Genomic DNA, 9,631 nt, shown 5'->3' with positions numbered 1-9,631 from the left:
CACGTAGTCCGCGCTGCTTTCCGTGGTGCTGATCTTTGGTCTCCAGCACTGCCGTCTCCCCGCTGCTGCTGCTGCCGGCTGCAGTGAAGTGAATATTAAATGAGCATAATGAGCGGCGGTCGGCAGCAAGTGGCAGCAGCGGCAGAGACAGGAGGGCAGGAGAAGGTGAGTAAATGTTTTTTTTTTTTTCACTGACACGTGTGTTTTCTCCGGCGCGTGTCACACGGGACCGCATCCACACTACATCCGTGTGGTACGGGTGCGGGCTGTGTGACACCCGTGCTGTTGGAGAAAACGTGGACATGTCAGCGTGTAGAAAAACGCACACACGTACAAACGCACACGGACACACGTTCCGTGTGGTTTTTCGTGTGTGTGCCTGCTACAATAGGGTAGCATTGCTGAACGTGTCTCTGTGCCGCCAGTACGTGCAAAAAATGGCAAACACGTACCGGCGGCACGGATGTGTGTCGGAGGCCTCAGGCAGCTTGGATTGTGGCCTCTCCTCTCTTCCTCCAGACTCTGGGACCGCGATTTCCAAATGAAATGGAAAATTTACTTTCCTCTGAAAACAACACCTTGGACCACTGAGCAACAGTCCAGTCCTTTTTCTCCTTGGTCCAGGTAAGACGTTTCTGGCATTGTCTATTGGTCATAAGTGGCTTGACACAAGGAATGCGACAGTTGTAGTCCATGTTCTGGACATGTCTGTGTGTGGTGGCTCTTGAAGCACCGACTCCAGCAGCAGTCCACTCCTTGTGAATCTCCCCCAAATTTTTGAATGGCCTTTTCTTAACAATGCTTGTGGCCCTTTTTCTATCACCCTTTTTCCTTCCACTCAATTCTCCATTAATATGCTTGGATATAGCACTCTGTGAGCAGCCAGCTTCTTTAGCAATGACCTTTTATGGCTTACCCTCCTTGTGGAATGTGTCAATGGCTGCCTTCTGGACATCTGTCAAGTCAGCAGTCTTCCCCATAATTGTGTAGCCTACTGAGCCAAACTAAGGGACCATTTTAAACACTTAGGAAGCCTTTGCAGGTGTTTTGTGGTGATTATTCTAATTTTCTGAGAAAATGAGTTTTTCATTGGCTGTAAGCCATAATCATCAACATTAATATAAATATACACTTGAAATACATCCCTCTGTTTGTAATAACTCTATATAAGATAATATGTTTCCCTTTTTGTATTAAATTACTGAAATAAATTAAGTTTTTGAGGATATTCTAATTTATAGAGATGCACTTGTATCCATTATCTATCTATCTATTATCTATCTATCTATCTATCTATTTATCTATCTCTATCTTTTAATCTATTTATCCGTTTCTCTATTAGATCTTTACCAATTTTTTTTGTCCAAGTGATTGATGTTTTGCATCCTAAAGATATACTCTTAGCTGGTAGATTTGTTGTAGACAAGAATACAACTGAAAATCAATTCCATACATCTAAATGGGGTTCTACAGCATGTCCTGCATGGACAAGGATTTAATACAATCCCAATTCAGATTGATGGTCCAGTTTCAGTAAATGTCTGCAATGAATCTGCAGTTGTGTATACAGTATGTCCTAAAGAGTTTTTGTTTCAAGTGCTTATGAAGTTCCCTATGGAGGTAAAGCATAGCCTCGGTCTGTAAATTGATTTTTAATTTTAGAGTATTGCCATTTTCCCCACCATTTTGTACTCTGGGCATTCTTGCTGGAACGTAACTAATTGAATATTCAGGGACATAGCTATTGGGGGCAGAGTTACCAGATCTTGATACCATTTTCCCACCATTGTGATGGCCACTCCAAAACATTGACTTTGTTATCCTTAGGGTACCTTCACACTTAGCGATGCAGCAGCAATCCGACCAGCGATCTGACCTGGTCAGGATCACTGCTGCATCGCTACATGGTCGCTGGTGAGCTGTCAAACAGGCAGATCTCACCAGCGACCAGTGAACAGCCCCCAGCCAGCAGCGACGTGCAAGCGACGCTGCGCTTGCACGGAGCCGCCGTCTGGAAGCTGCGGAGACTGGAAACTAAGGTAAACATCGGGTATGGTTACCCGATGTTTACATTAGTTACCAGCGCACACCGCTTAGCTGTGTGTGCAGGGAGCAGGGAGCCGCGCACACTGAGCGCTGGCTCCTTGCTCTCCTAGCTACAGTACACATCGGGTTAATTAACCCGATGTGTAATGCAGCTACATGTGCAGAGAGCAGGGAGCCGCGCACACTGCTTAGCGCTGGCTCCTTGCTCTCCTAGCTGCTGTACACATCGGGTTAATTAACCCGATGTGTACAGCAGCTACATGTGCAGAGAGCCGGAGCCGGCAGCACAGGCAGCGTGAGAGCTGCAGAGGCTGGTAACTAAGGTAAATATCGGGTAACCACCTTGGTTACCCGATGTTTATCTTGGTTACAAGCTTACCTCAGCTGTCAGACGCCGGCTCCTGCTCCCTGCTCGCTTCATTTGTCGCTCTCTCGCTGTCACACACAGCAATCTGTGTGTCACAGTGGGAGAGCGCCTTTGAAGAAAACGAACCAGGGCTGTGTGTAACGAGCAGCGATCTCGCAGCAGGGGCCAGATCGCTGCTCATTGTCACACACAGCGAGATCGCTAATGAGGTCACTGTTGCGACACAAAAAGCGTGACTCAGCAGCGATCTCGGCAGTGAGCTCGCTGTGTGTGAAGCACCCCTTAAGCCACTTTGAAGCCAGTTTGGCAGTAGCTTCAGGTCATTGTCCATTTAAAAGATCCATTTCCGCCAAAGCTTTAAGTTCCTGTCTGATGTTTTGAGATGTTGCTTCAGTTGTGCCACATAATTTTTTTCCCTCATATTGCTATCTATTTTGTGAAGTATACCAGTCCCTCCTGCAGCAAAACAACCCCACAACATGATGCTGCCACCCCCGTGTTTCACAGTTGGGATGGTGTTCTTAGGCTTCTAAGCTTCTCCCTTTTTCCACCAAACATAACGATGGTCATTATGGCCAAACAGTTCAATTTTTGTTTTGTCACACCATAGGACATGTCTCCAAAAATTAAGGTCCTTGTTCCCGTGTGCATTTGCAAACATTAATCTGGCTTTTTTATGCTTCTTTTGAAGTAATGGCTTCTTCCTGGCAGAGTGACATTTCAACCCATGTTGATACAGTATTCGTTTCACTGTGGATAATGACACAATCTTACCAGCTTACGCCAGCATCTTTAAAAGGTCTTTTACTTTTGTTCTTGGGTTGATATGCACATGCCTGACCAAAGCACGTTCATATCTGGTGCACAGAACCAGTCTCCTTCCTGAGCAGTATGATAGTTCTGCTCATTCTATCTAGTTTGTACTTGCATATAATTTTTTGTACAGATGAACAAGGCACTTTCAGGTATCTGGAAATTGCACCCAAGTATAAACCAGACTTGTCCAAGTCCACAATTATCTTCCTGAGATCTTGGCTGATTTTCTTTTGACTTTCCCATGGCACTACACAAAGAAGCAGTGTGTTTCAGGTGTGCATTAAAATACATCTACAGGTGTGTCTCTAATTAACTCAGATGTTGCTAATAAACCTATGAGAAACTTCCTGAAACATGACATCATAATATGGGCTGTCCCATATTGTTACTCCTAGTGTATGTAAACTTTTGACTTTGCAGAATGTAATAAAAATGTCTTAAAACATTCTCTCTCATTATTCTAGCATTTGGAAAATATAAATAATTTTGGTTCTTAATCGACATAAAAAGAGAAAGGTTTATTCTGATATCATGTCAGGGAGAAAACCATGCATATGTGTCTTTTTAGATAGTGTGTGTAAACTTCTGGTTTCAACTGTAACTATTATGTGCAAAAATTAAAATGTAAAAAATGGCGCATATGGCTCAATTCTCCTCTGTCTGCCTTAAGAAGCCCGTTTTAGTGTACAGACAAATGGGGCACTCCGTGTCACAACTGAGATACCAGATTATCGAGCAGGTGGTAGCTCCGCGGAGGGGAGGTGATAGGGTTAAACTTTTAAAAACACGTGAATCCTTTTGGATATACACGCTTCAGACGTTGGAGCCGAAGGGTCTCAACAGGGAGTGTGATATTCTCCTGTAGGTGCTGAGGCTGGGTGATGGTTTGTGGGGTCCATATTTATCACAATATATTTATATTCTCATGTTTTGTTTATTTTTTAGGCTACATGAGTCAAGTGGTGTTTTGCCTCTATTTCTATGCCGATTCCCAGTTTTACCAGCCTTACCGGTTATACGGACCTCTATGGGTGCCCACACTCTGTGACCCAGTAAACCTAGGTACATGGGTGCTTACAATCCTTTTTCATGATACACCTATACTTTTTTGTTCTATTATATTATTATGATCCAGTGGCGACTGTTATTGTAATTAAAATGATGTTATATATGGATCTTAAAAAATACATATATACTGATTGTTAATTCTGTTATTTTGTTTATGCAGACCTCATTTTTTGATAAAGGCTATTTAATGCCGAAAACGTTCATGAAATGAATGAAGGTTACAACTCGATATTTTGCTAATGAGTGAAGAATTATAATAATAATAAAAATAATAATAAAAATAATTTTTGGACCACCATATCTGTTTCTTTCTCGTTTGGGTGTGCCAGAGGTACGCTTTTCAGTATCGTCTCTTTTTCTCTGAGCACCCCTCAGAAAAAGACAATGAGCAAGATTATCCATTTATAATAATTAGTGTACAGACAGCCTTACTGTAGCCATTAGTAGGGACAATAAGATCTGTAATAATATTAATAATACAAATAATAATATGATGTTGTTGTATACAAGGTTGACCTTGAGGTGAGAGGGTTAATGTTTTAAGTCTGTTAATTGTGTGGTAATTTATGTGAATAATACCCCAAGTTGAAGCCTGAAGTGACCTGGGCCTAGAAGAGAAACCAGACTATTTATCTGATTATCTATGAGGTTGTGCTTTCAGGTAGGGGGATAAATTGAAAGATAAGCTGAGCAGTGATTAGGAATGTCATTAATGCTTTCACAGACGTGCAATGGAGACAGGCAGCTTTATCCTCAGTTTTATCTTCAACAATGCGTCACTTTTAATACTGTATTTTAGAAACAAATGGAGGGGCTTGTCTGAGACCTTTGCTTTGTGTATATATTTTTCATGCAGTGGGAGTCCATGGCTTAGCCCCCTGACAAATGAACATTACCACTTTTTTGGATTTCTATATCAACAAAAGTGCAGTACTGGGGCAATAATTGGTGAAAAAGCAAACAGTGAGGGAAGAGAGAGGGGTCTGTTCTCCATCAGCCTGACATGATACAGTGAGATCCACAGAATAAAAAAAACCTTGGTTTCCGGGTTGTCTTCCAGTTGTGCATCTTGGAGAAGAATTGACTCAAGGCTCCATCTATAAGGATGTCTTCTATTTGAACATTATGGACTCTATACCAAGAATTGTGTCCTATCTAAAAAGTGAAAGTTCAAATCTAGATTAAACATACTGAACTTAGTCATTGGTATGTTTCAAGTGCTTATATTCAGGAGATATTGTATTTCTGTAACTTATGTAATATATTGTGCAAAAGTGTGGAAAGAATGCTGAAAAATGTTTTAAAAAATATTAGTGTTAATAATTAGGGATGATCGAATACTTTGATTATTCAGCTTTGCGAATATTTTCCGAATACCTAGCCGCTATTCGCGAATATTCGATGCGCAATGTAAATCTATGGGAAACCCGAATAACAACTATTCGGAACTATTCGGGCTTCCCATAGACTTACATTGCGCATCCAGTAGTCGAATAGCGGCGAGGTACTCGGAAAATATTCGCGAAGCCAAATATTTGAGGTATTCGATCATCCCTATTAATAATTTAATTATATCAATTACCAAAATGCAAAATGATTGAATAAAAGAAAAATCTAAACCAAACCAGCCTTTGGTGTGTTCACCTTGTGCCTTCAAAACCGCATCAAAGAACAAATTCTAGGAGGTAGACTTTGCACACAGCTTTTGAAGGAATTTGGCAGGGAGGTTTTTTCAAACATTTTGGAGAAATAACCATAGAATTTCTGTCATTTCATGTAATCCCATACAGATTCAATGATGTTGAGCTCAAGGTTCTGTGTGGGCCATATCATCACTTCCAAGAGTCCTTGTCCTTCTTTACGCTGCATATAGTTCTTGGGGTCACCTATACCGATCTACTTTTAAGAACAATTTGACTACAGGTGAAAGAATTAATGCAAAAAACCCATACCTTTAACATGGGGACAAGGCCAAATGACTAAACTGCATGGAACTGGGTGTATGAAAGTGTCAGCAGCTGCTCCGGACTGATGAGTCAAAATGTGAAATATTTGGCTGTAACATAAGACACTACTATTTTTGAAAGCATTTTTACTTTTTAGCTTGTTTTTCACACCTGAATATAACTTTTGTTTTGAAAAAAATCCAGCTCAAGCAAAAACATGATGTTTATTGATACGTCTTAAAAAAGTTTAATGGATACAATACAATAGAAACACTTGGCCTACATGTTTTGAGCGATAACATGCTCCTAATCTTATGTTAAGTGTTTCTATTGTATTTTATCCATTAACTTTTTTTTAAAATGTATGAAAAAGGGATGTTTTATAAAATATTAAAAATGGGATAGAAAAAGGCCTAAATATACTGAACAAAAATATAAACTCAATAGTTTTGTGTTTGCTACCATTTTTCATGAGTTGGACACTAAAATCTAAAGCTTTTTATGTACAGAAAAGGTCTTTTTCTTTCAAATATTGTTCAAAAATTTGTCTAAATCTGTGTTAGTGAGTAGTGATGAGATCACTCGCAGAGACCGGGATCGTCGGGTTTTTAAAACAGGTCTATGGGGACCAGAATCTGAGAATCCATTAATTAAAATAGTGGTAGAAGGGATAGGGGGATGGGAGCAAGCACACTGTAATTACCGAGGCTCTGGCATGGCTGTACACTGCTTCTGTTGCCGCCCATTAATTTCCGGGGCTGCACATTAGTCTCATGCATACGCACTGTTTTCCCTGCCCACCAACATCTGTTATTGGTTGCAGTCAGGCGCGCCCCCACCCTGAGTGACAGCGTGTCTGACTGCTTCCAATCACAGACGCTATATGCGTCTATCGTGGTATAAAAATAAATAAATGAAAAAAATTGGCCTAGGGTCCTCCTATATTATGATACCCAGCACAGATAAAGCATATGGCTACAGGTTTCAGCACCCTGCTGTGTCATTAGTTTGGTTGTATATCAAAATAGGAGGAATCACATGCGTTAATTTTAAATTATTTAAAAAAACTATTTGTGGTCCCCCAATTTTGATACCCAGCCATGATAATGCCCAACAGCTGGGGGCTGGTATTCTCAGGTTGGGGAGACTAATGCTTATTGGGCCACCCCAGCCTAAAAACAGTAGCCTGCAGCCTCCTAGAGTTCTTGCATCCATTAGTTTCGACAATCCCAGCACTTTACCTGGCTCTTTTTGATTACCCTGGTGCGGTGGCAATTGAGGTATTAAGTGGTTATTAGCCCACAGGTGTCCATAACTCCTAGATTAGTAATAAGAGGGTCTATGAGACCCCCCCATTACTAATTTGTAAGTGAAAAGAAATAAACACAAACATCAAAAAATCCTTTATTTAAAATAAAATACGAAAAACACCTTCTCTCACCACTTTATTACCCCAAAACACCCCTGAAGGTCCGACATAATCCACACAAGGTCCCACGACGATTCCAGCTCTGTTATATCTGAACTCAGCACACGATCATGGAAAATGACTGCCCGCTGTGAGCTCCAGGCAGAGAATGAATGAGATGCAGCGATTAGCTGTGATGTCGCTTAGGTTAGTTGCGGTCACAGCTGGAGTCCTCCACCTTAAACTGCAAATAACCTGATGTCTGAGGATCTTTGGTGAGGTCATTAAACTCAGTGAACCTACCTGCATCTACAGGCAGAAAACGGCATCTGTTTTTGCCAAGAGATGCAGATTTAATTCTGAAATTTTTACACCATATTGCTGAATTCATTCTAGACCTACTGGCAAAAAAATTGGATAATTTCCGCATCATACTTTTTTTTTGCCAGGAGGTGTAGATTGGGTGCATGAATATAGTGTAAAATTTTCATCATCAAATTTGCATCTCTTGGCCCAAAAATGCCAAAAAATGTTTTCTTTTTTCTGCCAGGAGCTGAAAATTTGGTGCTGAAAGCTGGTGTAGACATTTCAGCACAAAATTTGCACCCCTTGGCAGAAACCATTTTTTTTTGGCAAAGAAATGTAGATTTGGTGATGATGATATTTTCACACCATATTTATGCAACCAATCTACACCTTCTGTCAAAAAAAGCATCAAAACCACATGTGGTATGATGTGGTTTTTAGGCAGTAGGTGTTGATTGGGTGCAGGAATATGTTGTAAAAATTTCAGCACCATCTCTTGGCAAAAAAACGCGATTGTCTGCCAGGAGATGCAAGTCTCACCTGAGGTGAGATCACTGACTTTACTGAGGTCACCTGAGGTCAGGTTAATTGTTGTCACAGGTGGAGGACCATGGGATCCTCCCACTGTGACCGCAAATTACCTGAGTGATGTCACCGCTGATTATGTGACTCAGTCTCTGCTTGAAGTCCGCAGCAGGTGGTCATATTCCATGATCGCACTTTGTGACTTCAGATATGTAGCAGAGCTGGAATTATTGTGGGAACTCGTGTGGATTACGTCGGCCCTGCAGGGGTGTTTTATTTCAAATAAAGGATTTTTTCGGTGTTTGTGTTTATTTACTTTCACTTACAGATTAGCAATGGGGGGCCTCATAGACCTTCCCCATTATTAATCTAGGGCTTAGTGGCAGCCGTGGGCTATTATTAACCCCTTATTACCCTGATTGCCACCGCACCAAGGCAATCGGGAAGAGCCGAGTAAAGTGCTGAGATTGTCGCATCTAATGGATGCAACAATTCCAGGTGGTTGCAGGCTGCTATTTTTAGGCTGGGGAGTGGCCCAAAAAGCATGGGTTTTCCCAGCCTGAGAATAACAGTTCCCAGCTGTCGGGCTTTATCAGGAATGTTTAGTGCTGAAGTGCACATTTGGTGCTGGCTTTTTGTTTTTTCTTCATTGAATTGGTCGGTGGTTGACCTCCACCTTGCTATGCACCCCAATTTGGGATGTATTCCATCTGTCTAGATTTTGGCGGTTGGTGACTGTTCACATTAAGTCATCAGGCTTTGTCCACAGGCTATTTACTTCATGCAGCATTTGCTTGTACCTGTCCCGCCCACAGCCATGACTCAGTCATGGGTACGGGATTGAAATAGACCAGGTGAGTGCTGCTAAGAGCAGTTCTAGTATTCATATGTGAGGCCGTATGGCACATTTTATAAAAATATTTTAGTGTAGGACTGCCTCAAATGAGATTTGCCGTGACGTGGCGAGACAGCTCAAGAAATTGCAATTTTTTGCCAAAAATCTCAAAATTTTTATAAGTACAGTTTGGAATGTTTAGTGCTGAAGTGCACATTTGGTGCTGGCTTTTTTTTTATCAGGGCTTTGTATCAAAACTGGGGGGACCGCACACTGATTTTTTAAAATTATTTAAATAATTTAAAGAAATAAAA

The sequence above is a fragment of the Anomaloglossus baeobatrachus genome, chromosome 4 (assembly GCF_048569485.1).
Source record: "Anomaloglossus baeobatrachus isolate aAnoBae1 chromosome 4, aAnoBae1.hap1, whole genome shotgun sequence".
Taxonomy (NCBI): Eukaryota; Metazoa; Chordata; class Amphibia; order Anura; family Aromobatidae; genus Anomaloglossus; species Anomaloglossus baeobatrachus.
Note: the sequence above shows the minus strand (reverse complement) of the source record.